The 22,513-nt window shown below is 39.6% G+C and overlaps 1 long non-coding RNA gene across 1 annotated transcript in view; it reads left to right on the forward strand.

Annotated features, from left to right (window-relative positions):
* LOC148185870 (uncharacterized) overlaps positions 1–22,513 on the forward strand; it is a 102,912-nt gene extending 80,399 nt beyond the window's left edge. Inside the window, exons 5-6 of the long non-coding RNA XR_015775581.1 lie at positions 15,456–15,561; positions 21,673–22,513. This is a non-coding gene — a long non-coding RNA (uncharacterized LOC148185870). The remainder of the gene's footprint in view (positions 1–15,455; positions 15,562–21,672) is intronic.

Here is a 22,513-nt window from a genome sequence, read left to right on the forward strand (position 1 = left end):
GAGTATTGGTGGTTCAATTATATCAAACATTTCTTGTAATTATATTGGGATAATTATTGTTAGAGTTTGATCGCCTCATAAAGACATGATCAACAATGATGTGATCTCTGTTTGGCATGTGTGACTATCGCAAGTTATTTTTCAATATTTTAATCTTCACACTCTTAAAAGTAGTCCTACATCTAAATCAGCAACACCCATCCATCTTATACAATTTTACATTATAGCTGGCCTCACAATTTTCCTTTAGTGATATTTAGTATATCAGTGGAGAGAGGATTGTCAGTGTGGTGGTACTTGTGGCCAAACATACTGTGCAAACAAACAGAGTTTTGCCTTCTGCAGCTCCCTCTTATTACACATGTTGACAGTTATTAATACCCTGAATGTCCTCTGTGTGTGTGTGTGTGTGTGTGTGTGTGTGTGTGTGTGTGTGTGTGTGTGTGTGTGTGTGTGTGTGTGTGTGTTTACCAGCATGTGTGTGTACACATACTTGTGTGTTGGAATGATAATGTTAATGAGCCGTGGGCATGTGTCTCTTAGTTATTTATAAAGTGTTTTGTGCTCAAGGGTAGGCACAGATCCCCCCCTCCACTATCCTGTTACATTCATGTCCCAGTGAGGACATGGCACACACTCCTGTTGCTTTCCAGGGTTGTCCTATCAAAACACCTGCATTCGGATATATTTAAACATGTGTCCCTCAATGTGGAGATAGTTTGCCTCAGTAGTTGACTGTTTCAGCTGTCCCATTCTCGTGAACGCGATATCTTAAGAATGCCTGGAAATCTCTTCAAATTTGGCACAAACATCCACTTGGACTCAACAGTGACCTGATAACATTTTGGTGGTCAGAGGTCAAGGTCATTGTGATCTTTTGTCCTTTTCATTCTCGTGAAGCAGTATTTAAGGAAGGCTTCAAAGGAATTTCCTCAAATTTGGCACAAATGTCCACTTAAACTTAATAATGAACTAATTTTTTTTTCAACTTTTTCATTCTCATAAGTGCGATATTAAGGCCCAGGAAAAATTTCCTCAAATTTGACACAAACATCCACTTGCACTAAACAATGAACTGATTAGATTTTGTTGGTCAAAGGTCAAGGCCACAGTCACTGTGACCTTGTGTTCTTTTTGTTTTGTTTTGTTCTCATGAACGCAATATCTAAAGAAGGCCTTGAGTGAATTGTCCACTTGAACAGGGATCAAATAACTAGATTTTGGTGGTCATAGGTCACAGGTTGTTGTGACCTTGTGTCCCTTTTGATCTTGTAAACACACTATTTAATAAAGGCCTCGAAGGATTATCCTAAAATTTGGCACAAATGTCCACTTGGACTAAACAATGAACTGAGTAGAATTTGGTGGTCAAAGGTCAGGGTCACTGTCATTATGAAGTAATGACCACTTGCAACTTGACTGGTTTGCGTAGGCATACAACCCTGAGGATATAATTCTAGTTTTTGTTGAAATCAATTTAGATCTCAGTAGATGTGTGTGTCTGTTTGTGTGTGAGTCAGGCTAACAGAGTTGTAAAGTTGTGAGTGATGTTAACTTTGATTTTATCACAAGGGTCACATCCTCTCTACAGGCGCACTGCTTCCTGTTGTGTTGCCATGGTGAAGCTGCATACAATAAAAGGACAAGCTACTCTCTCCTCCTTGAAGCCATAAGCTGTGTTTGCATTACACGTCACCATGTGGAAACAAACACACTGGGACAAATACACACACACACATACACACACACACACACACGAGCAGCGGTTATACACACATTTGCTTAGCTTCTGTTCAGTTATAAATACTCATGTTCACCCAAACAGCAGCACGTATTACATTATTGCAACACAAGAGACTCATCTAGTTACGGGTTTATATGATCAGTTAAGCCTTGCTGGCATGCCAGCCGTGTTAACTTGCTAGAAAATAGGTCACTATATTGAGATATTCACCAATCACATCACTGTGGATTACCAGATGCAGCCACAGCCCATCGGGACATTAGATATTGAAAATTAACTTGAGGATTTGGTAACAATATTAAAAAAAAAAAAAAAAACGTTGCTGATGATGTGTCTAATGTGACTGGATCAGAAACTGCACTGTTTTTAATGCATGAGCATGGTGGTAGTTTCTGGATCTTTTTGAAAACTTGTGAGCTCGAATTCACAGGCAATCTGTTTCGCTCGTTTGTCGAAACTTTCAGTCTGTGTCGGTGAACGTGCAAGATTGCAAAGAACAGATTAAATATTTCACGCAGAATAATCAATTAATTGTTGTTCTCACTATTAGTAATCATTCTGGCATGTGTGCACGAGACAAGGTTGCCGACGAGTCATGCTGATACCGTCATTTGGCAAACATGAAGCATCATACTTTATCTTATTTGAAGTATTTATATTGTACTCCACCTCTGTGTCAAATCCATGTTGGCTGCTGTGTTGAGGGAGCAGTTAAGCTCAGAGATGTAAAGCTGTCTCTTTCTGCTGTAATGACATTTCTATCTGCAGAGGCTGCATAACTATGCAGATCTGCTGTTTTTTTTCCATGAATATATTTAAATAAAGATTTAGATTTAAATAAAATATTCCCACCCCTGTTGTCCCATCCACGTCCCATGTTTCATCTGTGGAGGAATCAACCTGTCGGTGACGCTGCCGCCACCGGTGGGTTACTCTTCCCTTGATGACTCATCAATCACTGTCAGTAGTTAAACATCCAATCAGAGGGACCTCGCTGGTGTCACGTCCAAACAGATTGATGGGAGAATTTTTCATCTTTTTATTTAATCAGAACGAAGATGTCAAATATCTCTCCTGCTGAAATATTTCATCTGTTCAGGGCCAAATACGGGCTTCACCGCCTGTGGAATAATTTGTCTGAAATAAGTTCATTTGGAGCAGCTAATGGATATTTTTTAAACATGTTGACAGTTTTCACGCTGCATTAAAAATACAGATTCACACTTTGCTGTGGAGGGTCTATAAAAAGGAAACAATATTAAACAAATGGTTAAGAAATGGTTTATTGAAAACCAACAATGTCAACACAAGTTTTCCTTCTATTTACCTTTAAAATGACTTTAAAATGACTTCACTCATATTGTACCTGTATCATCTGCTATTTGAATTTTATCCCCACATGTTGTATAACTGCATTGTGCCTTTTTACCACAAAGCTGTATGTTTTTGACTATTGTACATATCACATTATTTTTATTACACTAGGATGCCTAACAACATAAGGTAAACCACCACACCACTTACAGTCAGGTAGAGCAGCATTCAGTATAACCACGCATCTGGGTATTTAAGTGAAACCACAGAACTATTAAATGTTGCTTGAAAATTATTCAAATATTACTCTGGGACATGACGCACACTTTACAGAATGACTAAAGAAATGAAATCTGAGTAATCCAGTTATGTTAACAAGTCAACTAAAGATGTCTGACTCAAGGCCAGCAATGACTAAAACATAGATGCCCCAACAGCAAAAAATTAAAATATGCTTTTAAATAACATATTCTGTCAATAGATGGTGTATTAATACATACGGTTATCTGCAGTCCTGTGCTATGCATCAGTAAATTATTTTGTTGTGAATCTGTAACTCAGTTGAAAAATACTAAAGATGTGTGTCACAACAGACATCCATTGGGGTGCAGCTGCACAATTTGTCATCCTAGACTTGGGAAATGGATTTACAGAAATCATTTTCCCGACATGAGATTGACCGTGCAATCTGAAGGCGTCAAATGGAAGTGAGATTTCATGTATTATCAGTGTTGCAGCTGAAATGGAACAAGGCTTTCTTTTTGTTGCAAGGAGGTTGAAATATTTCATATACATAGTACAAACATGAAGAAATCTTTACATGGAGACAGAGGATGATGTGACAAACCAAGCTCACAGGAGGGGAAAACAATCTGAGCCACAATATGCAACCAACGCTGAAACTAGGGGGATTTTGATGCCAGTACCAATACCAGTACCCTTGAAGTGATACTGATACCAATAGAGTACTTTGTTCAATACCCAAAATATAAATGGAGTGCCGTGTAGTAAAGCCATACTTTTGAACATTTCGGTGGCATCTTTGCACACTGAACTGCTAACAATGTCAAATACGCCACTATACACTGTATAGCTTGTAGCTGCTGTTGCAAAACTGAGACTCCGCCAGGCCAGATGTACACAGAGACATGGCTAACTGGTAGCATCACACAGCTAATGTTACCTAACAGGTTTAATGAAAGAGATGAGCCATTTCGGTGTCAGCGGAAGCTTTTTGGGACCAGTTAACGTGTCAGTGTTGAATGTTGGCCGCTGCTGCTGTGTTAGCCCATGCTGTTTGCCATAATGTTTGCCGGGGAGAGCGGCTACAAACAGAAACTGCCATATTTGCTTTGGAAAGTTGCATATTTAGAATGAGTGCTCATAATTTGTCCCAGCTGCGGCATGCACAAAAGCACTTCAAGGCTGACAAATTCTTTCTGAGCCTGCCGCTTTGCTAACGCTCAACAAATCAAATTAGCCACAAAGCTATCTGTGAGGTCAGGCTGGGTCACCACACAGAGTTTCCGATCTTTGGTTGCGTTCGCAAGCCTTGTCTATAGCTTTTCTATCATGCACCAGTGTTATTACTAAATATTATCACTGACATCGCAGCACTGAGGTGAAGTTTTGAAAGAATGAAGAACGCAGACATCAGTCAACATCAGTCGTTCATCTTGTCCTCTGTCCTCCCTCTCTGCTGCTGATGTGATTCATTGCCTGCAGTGATTCACATCAGCAGCAGCTGGCAGAGGGACGAGGGGCTGGTTTGTTTCAGCCAGCATCTGAGATAACAAGAATTTGCCAAATTTTAAGATAGGTGGCAAACTAAGCTAAACAATTAGACCATAGAAATATACATAGATGCCACATTGACTGCTTCGCCACATTGCTGCGACATGTGTTTTAACAGTGTGCTATTGGTCAAGTTTGTGCCCTGTGCTCATGTAAAACACAGTAGAGTAGATTGAAATAGCCCGAGACCAAGACAATCCTGAGTCCAACAAAGCACAACAAATGACGCAGAGCCAGATTTGATGGTTAAATTTGACCGTCATATAACATATTATTCCAGCTGCGTATGCTGATGCTAACAGCTTGTCAGACATGTATGTCTGCATGTGGCACACACTGCAGTGACACAAAGCTGGCTGAAAATCTGCAAAGTTCCTCTTTAACTCATTGTAAAACACACTTTATCCAAACAATAAAATTACCTAAAACGTTGTTTATCAGTTAACAAGAAATAAGCAATCTGATACTGTCTTTTTACAGCCTACATCAACAGCAGCAGCAGTGTGTTCAGATAAACAGTGTTTGGCTCCCACATGTACCACCAGTGCCTGCAAATCCCTGCCCAAATGCCGACAAAGTATGCAGGTTGATGCATTAATAATTAACATACGCCTATAGCTTTAGAAATAACTTTATTTATATAGCACATTTAAAAACAGAGTTTACAAAGTGCTTTGACAAACAAAGCAGAAGTTGAAATGGGATAAGGGCAATACAACAACAGAAAGCCAAACAGGCCAACTGAGCACAGGCGAGATGAAATTAGGGTAGACTTACAATAAAATGAAAACACGAGGGCAAATAATGCAAGAAGCAGAACACAAAAATGTCAATATTAAGTAATACAAACAAACTGACCAAAAACAACAAATGCAATAAAAATGAACACTTTCTGTAAGAATTGTGATCTCTATTCTTTAAAAAAAAAATGTGATTCTCTTTTTATTGAGAAACTTGCAGCCCTACTTTCTGATAGTTGTACTATACCACTGAGGTTTATCAGATGCAGTCTGAGGAGTGCCATAAACTTTGGTTACTCAAGATAATTTCTGTTTTGATTGCAAGTATATAGAAAAGTAGAGCAGTGGGAGTTGGAAGTCAGACATTTCTCTGGCTGTGTTAGATATTAATACTTTAGCTGCCAACTCCACCAACTGCCCTGCATTTTTGTCAAGGTTTCAACCCATTAATTAAAATCAACAGTGGCTCTATTCAAGTACATTTTGTATGTATGCGAGCAGTTCAGGTGCCTTTGTGGCTGATATAAATTGTATATTTGCTGATGAACTAATCAACAGTCTATTGTCAAGTTGGGGTAAACAATGGAGCACAATGTGACTCGACTTTGTGAAACCTGTTGAGGCCAAGCTGACAGGCAAATCCTGGGAGGAGTACAAATAATAAAGGATGCACTGAGGAGAGTATTTGTACACACATTTGCAAAATTCTCACATACAAGATATCATATCTTTAACATTGTGCATTTGCTTTTTGTGTTGAAGAAATATAAAGCTTTTTAATCTTTTAGTTTGTGAGTTACAAGAGTATAAGATGACACAGTCCTCCTCCACAGCTGAACATCACAGGCTTTTTGTGAATGACTGTCCCATTGTTACGGTTTGCTTTTTATCTATCAAGCCATGAATGTGTCCGCTTGTTCTCCCCATCTCTCTCTCATTTCTTCCTGATAGTCACACTCACTCTGTACCGACACCTATTTCTCTCAGACTGACTCACGATTCATATGCTCACATGGTATTGTGCTGTCAGTGCATGATCGATTTTCTGGCAGATTTGTGCCTACACACCCACAGCCCGAAAGCTTTGCTATGTAATCACACAGAGTACGTTAGAAATCCTTTTTACTTTCACACCTAAAGGCTCATCAGCTCTTGGCCCACTCACCAATGACATTACTTTGAGTTTTGTGTACTTGCGGAAATCAATCGGCAGCCACTTAAAAGTGTGGGGGATCTAATTAAATAAATGGAGCGCATCATTGCCGGAGTGGGGACGAGGCTGAGAGGAGGAAGAGTGCAGTGGGCAGTACAATCTGTCTTTTCGGGATCCCACCCTCGGTGCAGCCATGAGTCAGTCACCCTCTAAAACACCCTCTGATACGCACTCTCTCTCTCTCGCAGTCCATCAGGTGTGTGACTAAGCATGCCATTGTCACTATGACTGAGGATGAACCTCACTAGTACACTAGTCCCCCCACCCACCGTCCTTCCCACACGCATGCACACACACGCGCGCACACACACACAGCCATCCCTGTTGCCCATCTGTCACCCTCTACTCAGCAGACAGCAGTGTCGCCTGTCAAAAGTGCTGGTCATTGATTGCTACTGTAAGGTGGGATGGGCCCTGCGGTATTGAATTTCGAATGACTGCAGTGAACTGTGGGGCTTGTGTGGGCAGCAGCAGCTGTTTGGGTACAGTGCTCCCTTTGTAAGGGCCAGCTGACTCAAAGATCTCATCACGGACGGTTGATACTTAGTTGTTGGATCTCGGACTGATTCATCCCACCCAATTCAAATTACCAACAGTGAATTGGCGAAATTAAAGGCTGCCGTTAAAGATTTAGCACTGCACTTCCAAGTCTGGGGACCCACAAGAGACAGATTGGAAAAATACTAGTCAAATATGAAGCAGCAGACTTACTTTATTCTTACTTTTAATCCCTCGCATGGGTAAAGTTCCAAAAATAAAGCACACCACAGTTTTCATGATGCTGTAAATGACCTTGTCTTATAAACCATGCAGACTTTTAGTTACAAAATAGATTTTTCAGTCCTCCTTAAATTAAATTAATTTTTTTCCCCATGGCCTGAATATCAGAGGGTTTTACAATTTGTAGTTAAATTTAGATTGAGATTTAGGCTCAATCCCAATACAGCCCTTGCTCCTGCCACTGAGCTCTTACATCTCAGTTTTGTGTGCTCACGTCGAGGGGTAGGGTGTTCGTGGGATAGAGGAATAGGGTTACGTGTAAGTGCTGCATAGCCCTCAAACTTTACAGTTTTATGAGAAATCATCAGCTGATGATGACGGCTGCATGAACAACAAATGAAAACAATAAAGGGGTTGGATTAAATAAGTTTATACTTCTTCCTACTCTTTTTGCATATGTAAACTGGTGCAATGTACAGATGGAATTCAGTTTGTCTTTTTTCTCTTTTTGTTAGTTTTTAACTACTGTTTTTGTTGTATTTTACATCTTAGAAATAAAGACATCAATCAGTCAATCAAAAAACCACAAAAGTATTTTCTTTGTTAATTGAGCTTTAAAAATTACAATAAGCACTGTATTCTTAGTTTAATGTCATTTTTATGATACTTTTTTCAAAAACAGGTATAACAAATAAAAACTAGTATTATGCCAATGTCTCAGTAGCTCACTCACTAGCTAATGTTACATTGTTTTTGTTGACTTTGTACCTGACAGTCCTGCATTTGATGCATTTCCATGCTGCATTCCCTTCATTTGATGGTGTATCACACCTGCAATTAAACTTAAGTCCAGCAGTTGCTGCATTCGTTTGCTCTCCTCTTATATCAGCGCAGACTGGCAGGGTAGGAGCACAGGTTGCTAACATCAGTCTACAGAGCATTGCTAGTTGTCTGGTAATGAAGATGTGTTCATTTTTATCTGATGATTTGTTGGATTGATCTGGAGGCAGTAAAATAAAGTTGTGAATCGTTTTGGCAGTTATGGTTGCTCCATAACTGCTGGAGCAGTTAAACTTTAATCCTGAGCAGTTTAACTTTAATTTGTAGTTGTGTTTGGCCATCTGAAGAATGTATTCACTTTCTGTTAGCTCTGTTTTTGGTCTCTACCAACTCCTGAGGGACATATCTGGCTCTTTAGCTGCTAAACGCTTTGCTGTTTTCACCAGCTAGTGGCTAACTGTGTCTGTCTGCTGTTTGCTGTTGAACTGCTGCCTGTTGCAACTGAAAATAAGACCATTATAGAGCAGAGAGAGTGAAATAAAACCGTCGCAGGCCAGACTGTTAAACAGTGAATTGAAACTCACTATAAAGCTCCATAAAACCGATGGGAGCTGCTGATTCAGATTATAATCCTCTGCAGATTCATCAAAAGAAGTCCTTCCACATTGTTATTTTTAACATTATTATTAAAATATTAATTATAGCCTCTTTTAAATTGATATAATAATCGTAATACATTTATGAACATCAGATTGTGAATTAAAAATACAGTGGCACAACCACTTAACTTTGAATTAAAAATTAAGCTCCGTAAGAGGAACACAGAACATGTCCCTTGTCATTATTGTGATGTTCCCTCATAAATGTGTCCCTTTGCCTGCTTGTTTGTTGGTGTGCTGGTATGGATTTATCTGAGCACCACCATGTTTGTTTTCAATGCGGCCGTGTCCGGGCGAGCATCATGTTCCGTGTTTTCTGAGAAAGGTTCGCTGGCCGACAACAGGAGGAGGTGGAGGAAAAGGAGGCTAAGGCCGAAGTAAGGCTCCATGTCCCACCACATCCTCAGGTTACTCACCAGCCTCATCCATTATTGCTGGCCCTCATCCATTATGGATGAGAAGGTACAATGCCACATGGCTCCGGAACCGACGCTCCCAATGCTCTCCCCTTCCACCACTAACACCACTGCCTTCGCCATCGCCGCCGCGCCAGAAACCTCCTCCGCCGTTGAGCTTCTTTATCATCTCTCTGGGCTTTGACCTACATAAACGGGGCACGGCAGGGACAACATCGCCGGGAGATGGAGGCAAGATGGGATGGCGAGACAGAAAACAAGAGGAAGGAAGCGGAGGATTGAAATGACGCAGAGCAGTGATTCAACAGGAGGGCGATAAGGCACAAAAGGAGGGAAAACATGTGATGATTAAGAACACTCCTAAAACACATTTATTTCATCCTGCCTGGTGTCCTTATCAGCTGATCGTTTCCATTTCACATCAGCACACCAAAGTTTATACCTTGAGCAAACAGTCCATCCATAATGATAGCAATTAGCATCTACTAAAACTGGCACTCTGCCGTCTTGCAGCACATCCAACATTAAGTTCTAGATAATAACACTAATGATGACTTGCAGCCTCTGAACAGAGTCTCCTCTCTGTTCTCTTTTCCCTTTTATAGCAAGGAGTTCCTCGATGCTACCGCTCTGGGGAATGTATTTAGTCACCGCTCCCCTGCTTTTGACAGTCAAGAGGCATTTGTTTGACATTGGGAAGTAAACTGGAAAGAACCCATGTTTTGTTCCAGCCTGGAGCACATCAACGGTCTTGGCTAATGTTTGCCAACCAGACCTTGAAAACAGCGAGACATGCTGTTATTAATGGAGAGCTGAAAATACTTTAACACATTCAGCGGAATATTTCTCACATATAACGGCAAAAGGGTGATATTTTTGTGATACCATCAAAGATAAATGTGTGTTTAAGGTCCAGTGTGTAGGCTTTAAGAGGATATATTGGCAGAAATGGAATATAATTTATAGGGCTGTCAAGCGGTTAATTTTTTAAATCACATTTAATAGAAAAGTTTCAATAATTATTTGCATTTAATTTTATGTTTTAATCATGTTTCCAATTCCATTATTTTGCATTTCAAAACAGTTTTGAAGTCCATATTGGGAGCAATATGTCTCCCCCATAAGGGGGAGACTCATGGGTCAAGGGACCCCTGTAATACCCCAAACAATACTGAATGTGTTTTTTTCCTCATTTAAAGTTCTCAGCAACATATTGTATATTCACTGACACCATTGCATAGCCTATTAAAAATACAATATGTAGAGCTCTAGACATATGAAGCACACTGAATATATTTGAATAATGCTTTGAATAATCATTTTCCAGTGTCGCCACTGCATGACAAAATGGCTGCTTGTCATAAAGTTATATCGCACCCTTTCTTTGCTAATGCTAGTCATTGAAACATGCTTTCAAAATACATCATTCTACTGATAGCTAGAATGTAAAAGGAGACTACACCTTGTTTTTATTTCAGAATCCGATTTTTATGCGATTGATTAAAATTTCACGTTTGATCAAATTCAAATGACCAATTAATCAATCGTCAACTATTTGTTATGTTCCCTAGTCAGCACGCACAAGCAGGTTTTAGGCTAGTGGTCTGTCTTCGACTTAACACTGATTTGTAATTAGAAACTGCTTTATTCAGTGTTTTTGCAAGTTTTAATTACCGGGTTTGTTTGTTTTGGTGAACAAGAGACCTCTGCAGATAATTCTGCTCCTAGCAAAAATCTCCAAAACAATAAACACCGGAGGAAATCTAACCCAGATCCCTCTAAATCTTTCACATTGTTCCTTTAAATATAGTTAAGTCACTAAACACACCAGTAAGTCTCACAGACACTCAACAAGGCCTTGTGAAAGTAGTTTTTAAGATCTTGAATTTCACTTGGCTGTGTGATGGTTTTTAGTTTGAGGAGGAATATATGAGGCCAGGCTGACACAAACTCTTATTATACAGCGACATCCCATAACTTCTCACTCACAGGTTTTATCCCCGCAACTGCAGTCAGCGCTCATTAACAGCCATATGTCCTGCCAAGGTGTCCTTGAGACAGATCCTGTAAGTCACTGAGGACAAGCCTGTCAGAGAGATGCCTGAAATATTCATGTAATATATCCTATCCCAGTTCTGGCTCCTCATGACAAGTCTGCCCACTCTTCCCTCTTTATTTTAGAGCGAGGGTAGCTCCAGCGTTTGCTCAGAGTTGCCATTACTTATTTGGACTCTGTTCTCATGGAGTGACTGACTCTTCTGGGTGTTTCTGTAACTGGGCTATTGGAGCTGAAAGTAGGGTAGCCCCTAACTAGGCTATGAGCAGACGACTCCAACTAGGCTTTGTGTTGTCTGGTCACTCTAATGAGGCTGAAGTCTAATTCCCAAAAAGTGAATCTAACTGTCGACTTGTCTAACTTGGTGGCATGTAGACACTTCGGGAAACAGTTCAACATTTTTGGAAATATGCTTATTAAGTTAGATGGTGAGATTGATACCACTGTCATGTCTGGAAAGTGAATTTATAGCTCCTAAAAGTGACAAAATCTACTTATAAGCACTTTTAAAGCTCACTAATTAATAACTAATGATGACTGTTTACAAAAATACGTACAAAATCGGACAAAGTGGACAATTCAGCGTTTTATAAAGGGTTTTGTGGTGGACTATTTCTTGGCAGGGATCATTACCTTCCTGTGGTGTTCATGAAAAAGTCCTTGGTTTTTGGTCTGTGTTGATGAGTGAGCTTTTCAGGTGCTGGTTTGCTAATTATTCTGTTATCCTTGGACAGAGCCAAGCAAGCTGTTTCTCAGTTTCCAGTCTTTATGCTAAGCTAATTGGCTGCTGACTCCAGCTACTTGTAAAGAGTGACATACTGTAGTCTCATTTAGCCACTTGTTAGCAACTGCCTTCATAAAGACACATCAAAGATTCAGAGTTGGTGAGTGTGGTATTTACTGATGTATTTTATGTCGTAGAACAAAACTTGAAAGTCTCTTAAGCTTGCGTTAACCACAGATCTGATTTAAGGCTTCTAACCATAAACCCATTCAAAAAAAACTCTGACTTTAGGACAAGGGAACCAGAAGTGCTGAAATGCTAATTCACTTCCGGGTTTTCACACTCAGTACTGGGGCTCTCTATTTACCGTAAAAAATGAGCAGTATCAATTTTCCATCTGACAGTTTTTTCCCCACCAAAATGTCAAATTATTTCTTTAAAGCATTAAAAGATCACTTCTCAAACTTTTTCCTTCTATCATTTCAAAGTGGTATTATTGTTGGCACCACTGTTACAAAGACAACAGGATCAATTTGGTTTTCCTCAGTTTCCATAATTCCTCCAGTTGCTCTTCCACCAGTATTGGGATTCCTTAACATTAATTTATATGTGGCAGCACTGCACACGATGGCGCAGTAAAACGTCAGGTGCTTTGAAAGTTAAACTTAATAGTTCATTGTGCTGCATCCAAAAGTTTGCATTAATTTGCAGCAGCTCCTCCTCTCATCGAGAGCCGATCTGAACAGATTGACTGATCAATTATCCACCCTACGAGTTATACACTGCTGCTGAGGAAAAGAAAAACTTATGCCTGTGCTGCATTCACAGACCTGCAGAAACCTACAAATTTAGAGAGGGGACACAGAATGACACAAAGGGACACACTGACCTGACCAGCTGACTTTGCTTTAAGCTCATTGGCTGTTAAAACAGGTCAAGCTGAGATGTGCCAGTTCGCACCGCTGCAACGCTCTAAAACCTCCTCATTAAAGAGTGTCAGAACTTAAGAAGTGAGAGCCAGACTTCATACCAACAGAGAGTGGTTTTCCTGAACTTGCATTTCCTCCAAAACATCACAATTCATGATTTTGACTGGTACAAAGAGTCTTTTCCTGTAGGGAGAGTTTATCAGAAAGAGTTGATGGAAAAATCATCCTCAGCCCTTCAAAATGTCACACCTTTTATTAATGTAATTTTCACCCATTTTTTTCCTTCAACACTGAATGTGTGAGTGGGCCAGTCATCTGCCACAGCAGTATTACTCAGTTCAGCTCACAGGACACTTTGCCGAGCACTAGAAACAAAGGCCAGTCTGTTTCTATGGTTTCTCACATACTGGAGATCTGAGTGGAATTTTACATAGACAAGGCTAATGGATACGCTGCACCAGCCGACATTTAACAAATACCGAGGAGAGGTACGACGATGGAGAGAGCAACTTCAATGCTCCGTGACTGAATGTCAGCCATTCCACGGGTACAATTTTAGCTATTACTTGTGTCGCTCATTAGTGAAATGAGGCGTAGTCGTTACATCACAGGTCGCTTCAGGGGAAAAGTCTTCCGAGAACATTTTAGAGCCCAAACACCTCCTCCCAAAACCCTTGCCCTCCTGTAGGTCAAAACAGGAAGCCCACCGAAAGAGCTTTAACAAACATGCCCTCCTTTCTCCAGGCTCCTGATGCATCACACAAGGGATGGGTGTTTTTTTTCACAGACAGAGCATTGGAAAACTCCTGCCTTGCCCTTCACATGACACACTAACAGAGAGGAAAGTTTCCATTAACTGTTGGACAGCAGCTGAAGGTTGTGACTTTGAGGAGAGGGAAGGCTGAAGGACAAGAGAGGAGGAGATTTGTGGCAATATTTCTGAGTAAAATTAAACAAACTGAATGTGTTTAAAGTGAAATGTGCAGCCTGGAGAATAAACATTTCTGTACAGGATGGATTAAAGGAAAAACCTTTACGTCAGCTATCAAAAAAGGTCATCTGTGCATAAATAAATCCTGGAAAGTTTGTGATTAACCAGCAGCAAATGGAAAATGCTTTTTCAAATGTGTTATGTCTATTGGTGGAATGTAACGAAGTACATATACCCAAGTACTGTACTCAAGTAGGAATTGGAGGTATTTGTACTTTATTTGAGTATGTTGTTTTTATGTTACTTTTACGCCACTAATTTTTAAAGGGAAACATTGTACTTTTTACTAAACCACATCTAGCTGACAGCTGTAGTTACTTTACAGATTTTTGCATTAAAAAAGTAAAAAGGGTTTAAAAATTTGTTTTTTAAATTAACAGTTTATATTGCTGCAACAACTGCGAACTATTTTGATAAACACTTGAGTTTTTTCTTTAAAAAAAGATTGTTTTTATTTTTTCTTCTTATTTTTAAGCTATTTTTAAAGTTTTTTTATTCTGATGTTTTTTTTCTTGATTTTTATAATTTGGAATTTTGGGGTGTTTTCTGTTTTAAAATTTTGGGTTTAGGGGTGTTCTTTTTTATAAATTTGTTTTCTCATTAATTCATTAATTTGATTTTGGGATGTGTGGGTTTTTTTCTTATAATTTGGGTGGTTTCTGGTGTTTTTGAATTTTTTTTAATTGATTTTGGTTTTTTTTTGGGTGTGTTCATTTTTTAATTTCCTTGAAGATTTTACTGTATTAGGTATGTTTACTTTTCATAGTTTGTGTGCATTTTCCTGGTTATACTGACTTACTTTTACTTAAGTATTTTCACTGCAGGACTTTAACTTGGAACACAGTATTTAGGCAGGGTGGTTTTACTACTTTTACTCAAGTAAAGGATCTGCATACTTCTTCCACCACTGGTTATGACTCAGAGGACTTGAACTACAGTCTTGTTGAACCTTGTTACCGTGTTCTATAATTTAATTGGAGGCCATGTTGTGTTCCTTTTAAACTTGAATTGTCGTGAACCAGGTCAGCACCAGCGTGTGCAATCCATGAGACAGCTGATTGGTTTGAATGGGAAGAGATTTTCTTTTTTGGCTCCTTTTATGTGGGCCTTTTGAAGAATCCTCGCCCAAACCACACTGCCGAAGCCATAAAAAATATTAGTCATGCAGCTGATAATGCTCCAAAAGATGGACACAGTTGGTTGTTCCCCGAACATTTTTTCGTTAGAGAAAAGTTTAAAGCAATTTCTCCACGCTGTCATCTTGGCAGACATAGTAGTTGGTAATTTGTCATTTTAACCCACAAAGTAAACAGAGTTGTTTTGTTCTTTCTGTCTCCAACTGACAAAAGTTCCCTCTCTGCGGTATCTCTTTCAGGAATGGAGAATCTACTGGCTCCGGCTCTGTCCGGCCTTTCTGTTGCAGCAAAGTGAGTGAGTTTTCCCCAGACAGGCCTGGGGTAATTGGAACAGAGGACTAAGGGGTAGGCACGCACACGCACACACACACACACACACACACACACACACACACACACACACACACACACACACACACACACAGAGCGAGAGAGAGGTCATTACATTTACCACTAAGCATCTCCATAAGCCCAAGCAGGCATATCTGACATATCCATCTGCTATGGTGGGATCATGCTGGATCTCTCTCTCTCTAAATCGGGGTAAGGGGTGTGGTGCCAGTGGTAATGATGATGGGGACACGACATATTAGCTGAGCAGGGCTATGATTTCACTCACATTTACATCTCTTTTGGAGCAACATGTCATGTTGTTGGTTTGAGTGTTAAAATGAAAAAGACAGTTGAAATTCTTGAAATCCTTTAATCCTATAAGGATGACTGGTTCTTTATGGATTGTGTCTGATGTTGCCCACACTTTACAGATCCTCCCTATTTTTTCTGCCTTTATGTCTTGGCAGTACATCAGTTGTATTTGATCATCCAAGCGCTTTAAAATGCTTCTTTAACATTTCTGGTTTAATGCTAAGTATTGTTGATTTTGTTTTTAGCGCCAGTAAAATACCTGTCAGCAAAGCCCACAGAAAAAAAAAACTGGCAAGACATTTACATCACAATACATTAAAATGTAACCACTTTTGAAGAGATAGGGCTCTGAAAAAACTCGCTGAGTCAATGATGCGTCGGACTAAAAGGATAGTCCATTATGTATTTCATGTTATTTTGCATTTTTTTCTTAAAAATTAAACAATTAACCTTCTGAAACCTGGAGCAACATCACTTATATTGTGCTGCTTTCAGGCACCTTTCATAGGTATTTTGACCTTTAAACTCTGAGCAAATAGGTGTGATTTCTTCCAAAAACATTGGAAAAAAGACAAAAAGCAACTTGGTAAGCAGTGTTCCACAAATTGCAAAATATGAGTAGATTTACAAAATAATTTTTAAAAAGCTTGGGAAAACTAATTTTATAATTATCATAGTTACATATTTAAAATTATGTTTAAGAATTATTATATTTTTAAGCACTTCCCCCAGGTCACTTCCTTGTTGTTTATTTATTTTAAATATTTTCTTGTACTTTTTAACTAATTTCTTGTAATTTGGGTTAATTTCTTCTTTTGTTCCAAATTGCCCTCTTTACAAAATCAAGCCACTTTGCTCAAGTTTCAAAGGATTAAACTGACATCCCTTGTTGTGGCACTGACACTGAGGTTCTTATTTCTTGCCTAATTTCTGTCTCTCATATCACATACTGCTTCTCTTTGCAACCTTTCATCTCCTTCACACTAAACCAGACACACATATGCTCACGTTTTCTTCCCCGCAGCAGGAAGGTCAGGGCCGTTACCTACTGCAGGGCAAGGTGTGTGTTTGTGTGCATCATGAGTGTGTGCTCACATGTGCTCTAGGGTGCTTTTCCACCAAGAATCATGGTCTCTTTAGTCTGTAACCCTCCCTTCCTCTCTTCCTCCCCGTGCCTTCCTTCCCTCCCACGGGAAAAGCCCCCATGCGAAAGGGAAGAAATGGGGTGTAAAGGGCACCGAGTTCCCATTGGATCTCCTCCTCTATGCCCCATCTGTGCCCAGTCCATGCCACTCTGCTTTGGACATTGCAAAAGCTCTGCGCCGGCTTGAGGAAGCAAGCACTTTTAATGTGCCCCTTCCCTTGTTCTCTGCACATTCTGTGGGTAAGGCAAAAAAAAAATCAGATGTGGCACTGTAATTAAGTTGCCATTAATTGTTTTGCCTGGTCCCTGGTGGCACCGCTCACACTTTAGGGGGAAGAGAACAGCAGATTTAAAGAGCTGATGGGCTCCACGCCTAACTGAACAACTGAACAATGTGAAAACGATTCTTAATTACTGCCTTTTGCCACTAATTTACCCAAAGTCACCTCTGCCAGAGAGCTAACTAGCCCTCACCGTCTGGCCAGCCCCCTCTGACATGTCCATATGGTGTTTTTAAAATGCTGCAAGACATGAGTGGAACTGCAGTGTACCAATGGCAGTCTCAAAAACACAGATTCAGACAGCCAGGTTTTGTGATGTCGTATATCTAAAGAACCAACACAGGTGACTTGCAGGGTGGAGCTTTTTATGTCATTAGCATGACGCCACCGAGAAATGAGGAGCATCTGAGAAGGCTACATGTCGGTATTTTGCAAGCTTTTACTTCAGTTTGTCAGAACTGGCAATTGGAAACAACGTTTATCTAACATTACCAACACATTATTAGCTGTTTGAAAACAGACAAATAAATGCTCATGTTATCTATAACTGGTTTCTGATATTAACTTTTTTTACTCAGGTCAAGGTGACTAAAACAAAGATTAAAACAACGAATCTACTGGCCAAGAATATTTTTACTGGCCAACTACTAGATTGACTTTTTTTTCTCATACAGTTATTTAAGAACATTTTATGTAAATAATAGAGTAAAGAAAATTTAAAGCAAAATTAGCACTTGAATAAGTTTCCTCAGTAGTGCAGTGTATATGTCTATAGGGCAGTCATGCCCAACCAAAATCTGGCCTGGAGGCCAATTGTGGCAATCAGACTTTTAAGTAGCCCTCAGCTTGTCTTTCAAAATACACTATGAATGTTGAAATTAGCTACAGAGACCAAAAACTATATTTGTACCCAGCTGTAAACATGTTTATTTCTGCTGTAAAGTTACACATTTTACCATGAGTGTCAAGTGGCCATTCAAATATCTGCAGTTTTTGGCACTTTCGTGTTGGCATAATTTTTTTTAACCCTGAAGGTTGCTGCTTGATAAAAACACATTAAACTGTTACCTTTTCATGCATGCATCATTTGTAGCAAACATTCTTTGCAACAGACACGTAGTCAACATTGGTTAAGTACATTTTCAGAGTGGACTTTTCTTATTTTATATATATATATATATATATATATATTTATAGAATATGGGGTGGCTTTGCATTTGAGATACATGGAAATAAAATAAAATACTTTAATATACAAAGGAAGGTTGTTTCATGGAAAAATACATTTTTCACTTTTTCCAAATTTCCTCAAATCTGTTTTTCGAAGACTCATTAAAAAAGGTAATTCTCTCTAATACAAAGATTTCATAAAAGATATAGCAGTTCTCTATGGATGGGGCATCTGACTGAAGTCATTTCCTCGTAATTTCTTTTCTAGCAGCTAAACTCAGTATTCCAAATTAAAGTTTTCTTTTAATATTTGTAAATGTTTAAAGTAAAAGACCAAAAAGGAGCTCATCACACTTTAATGTAATTGTCGTCTCAAATCACTAATTCTGTATAAATCCCACACCAAAAAGCACTTTCTTTTGGAAAGGCCCAAAACAAATGGCAGTGGTTGGCTTCCTGGGAGCCACACTTCCTCCAGCTGGTTTTGCCTGAGTGATGACACTTCTTAGCAGGTGTAATAAAAAAATCTACAGAGACTCTTCTAGCCAAATGCCCCCCATACAGATAAGCATAATATCCTCTATTGAAATTCACAATATTTAGTCCAAACTTCTTCTGGGATAGCAAACGTTGTTGTTAAACTAGAAACACGCAAAGCCAGTGGTTGATTCTGCAATATTTTTGTCCAGTATGTTTTGTTTTCCACGCTCCTTCCTGTTGGACTCTTAACGGCAGCGTTTTCCATGAGCGCTGCACTGCCTCTAAATGTGGAATCTCAGGTGGTTTCTGTGCCTTGGCCGTAATTGAATCAAGACTATTTATATGCCCTACATTTTATGACATGTAAATGTTCACTGGCCTGAATGAAATACACTTTCCAGCTCCGCCGCGAGCCGAGCCAAATGTAAATACAGAAGATATCGACGGAAAACAGACCATGGAAAACAGGGCAGTGGCACTACCCCCTCAACCCTGCAAACACCCTTCTACGGCTCTTCTATGACTTCACTCACACACAAGTTTATATGGTGGAGGCATACTATAACCATACACAGTCTCTTCCACTCACAAACGCTCATATTGGGCTGGGTCGGTCGCTGTCCTGACAAAGTCTAACCTCAATGGGCACTTGAGGTGAATTATTGTTTGCGAGTGGAAACTTGGCCAGATAATCTCAATGCTGCTGGCTCAGGGCTGAGTAAGACCACTGTCTCCTTCCCTACACACACACACACACACACACTGAGCACACACTCACACACACACAGCTTTTGTTTTGCCATCTCTATTTCCAGTTCACTTATTTGCTGACTCTTTTACAATAACTCCTTGTCTGTCCCGTTTCCATCGCTCTCTTCCTTTTCTACAACTCCTGTTTCTCTCCGCTGCTCTTTTTTTCCCAACAACTCTGGCCTGTATCCGACAGGCCGTTCACCTCTCTGTGGCTGCCCTCTCCAGTGCCTGCAGTAAATTCCAGGGGTAGTTGGAAACACAAACATGCACAAGCCGAGGGCGAGCGGCTCAGTCATGATAGACCCCTCCTTTACCACCACCACCTCTCAGCTTTCCTTCACACAAGGGGTCTTTGTGTGTGTGAGACTGCTTCACAAGGTCTCACTTCACATCTTCTTTTAGATGTTTACCTGCATCATAAGTGTAATTCACAAGCCTGTGTCTCAGTTTTGTTTCGTTTTTTTGCCAGTCAGCAGAGTGTGAGTGTTAATCATATAATTGATGATTCCTCCAGCAGACATTAACCAATGTTTGGACTGTTGCGGCTTTCAGGACAAATGTGATTACAGTGATTGTGGCAGACTAATGACGTGTTAGATAAGAATGGTTTGTTATTAGAACGTGCGAGACCTATCCTTAATATAAACTTTGTCTGACTGATATAGCTACTGTCCGGCTTGAATAAGTGGTCCCAACAGTCTGTGTTAACACTGGGGCCAAAAAGACGACACTAAACTGAGAAATACAAGCAAAGACTTGGTTTAATGTTAGCTTCAGTGTTTAGGTGACTAACAGATGACAACTTTTGAAGTGAGTATATTGCAGCTGCAAAACAGGCTGCAGTGTAACTTTAATGGGCAATTGCAAACTGTCGGTTCACAATAATATTGGCACGTCTTTGTAATGGATGCATTGGCACCGGCCTAAAATAAACACTTCTGCCAATATGACAAGATGAGATGACACTTTAATGATTCGACTTTAACCCTTTGATAAGTGGATTGACATCTTTTTTTTTCTTTTTTGTGATGCACTCTGAAGTTTTTAAACCTTTGATTCCTGAGCAAGTTGGTTTGATTCTTTTGAAAACATGGAAAATAAAGCAAAGAGCAACTTAACAAGAAATGTTCCACCAATATGTTTGTACATTTCGAAAATTATTATAACATAATTTTTTATAAGCTAGTGAAAATTTCGCAAAACTATATTTAGAATTATCATTAATATTTTCTTTCTTTTTTTGTGATTTTCAGGTGATGTTTTTGTGACTTTTTACTAGTTTTTACCAATTTTTTGGTCATTTATCCCCAAGTTGCTCATTGTCTTATGTTTTTTATTTAAAAAGACACAGCCTGAAATCGCTATCACCACAATAAATGTAAATAAACAGCACATATCAGCCAACTTGGTTTGTCTCTCCACTGTTTCAGTCATCACCAACTTTGTTTGTTGGTTAAAATAAACCCTTAATTCACCCAGTTAGATGTGGAAATATGCTGGCCATATACATGCTAAAATTACACTTAATTTAATGGAGTCTTGTGGGTTTGGAGATGGTAATTTTCGGGCTGTTTCTTTTCTTTTCTTTTTTTTTGATGCTCTTGCTCTTCAACAACAGGGTTTATTTCTTAAGGGATCCTTTCTATCATGTTGTCAGACTCTTATAATAACAATCTGACCATGTCAGTGGCAAAAACAAACACTTTTAGAGGAAGTTAATTGACAGAGCGCAATTGCCCCAAGTGGTTACATTGCAGCATGTTCTGCTGCTGCCAGCTGTTGTCCTCTCACTCACTACTGGAACAATTTCAATTAGACTCAAATACACGAGAAAATAGCATCCAGGTTGAAAGCTACCAAAGTTACCCTTTAACAACAGGACTTTTGATTAATTTGCAATTGGAAAATTCTCACAAATCATCACCCTCCGATCAGCAGTCTTTCTCTAAAGTATGCAACACAATTTTTCCTCTTCCTCTTCAGAAGGAGGAAGCCCCCCCCACCCCTTCACGTCTAACTCTTTGCCAATGTGCTGAGCCAGTGGAAAATCCGACGTCCGTTCAAGAAACAAAGTGTTGCAGAAAGATCGTTTGACCAAAGGAAGCAATATTCATACAGCCTGTCCTCACTGATAGGGGACTTGGTTGTGCAAGTCGACTAATGAGACATCTTCATTTTCCACTTGCCCTGGCTCAAGAGGCACATGATCTCCAAGTGCACCATTTCCACCGCGGTCATATGTTTATTTAAAAATTGTTTAGGAAATAACTGATAATCTCTCTGTGGCCCATGATTTATTTTTTCCATTCCCTTTGGCGTTTCCATTGTGCATTGTTACTTGTGCAAACGTCTTAATCAGTTCACAGCAGCCTGCTATCTGAAACTGTGATAAGATGCCGAGTCCGCAACTAAGTTCCTCTCACACAGTTAGAGCAGCAGACACATTCGCGCCGTTGTTAGACACTCTCCGACTGAACCTGCAATTATTTGTCAAGCTATCTTGTCTCTTGGTGTGTGGAGCTCCTCCCCAGTAATTAAAGTTCTATGTTGGGATGAACACACACACATGCAGCACACACACAAATGCAGCTATCTTGTTTATTCTCAAATGTGACAATGCTTTTCTGCAACATCTTCCTCTGTGAAACCATGTGTTCTCCTTTCAAAATAAATCAATAAAGTGCTTCTGTGTGTTTTCATAAATGCAAAAGTTACCCTGAAGGCAACATCCCGTTTTGGATGAGTTTTTGGCGTGCCTCATCATTAATGCTTACTCAGACAGCATGAACAACACATTAGCATGCACACGGGCTAATGACACTTG

Source organism: Plectropomus leopardus, chromosome 22, assembly GCF_026936395.1.
Source record: "Plectropomus leopardus strain MGB_pleo_1.0 chromosome 22, ASM2693639v1, whole genome shotgun sequence".
NCBI classification, from domain to species: Eukaryota; Metazoa; Chordata; class Actinopteri; order Perciformes; family Serranidae; genus Plectropomus; species Plectropomus leopardus.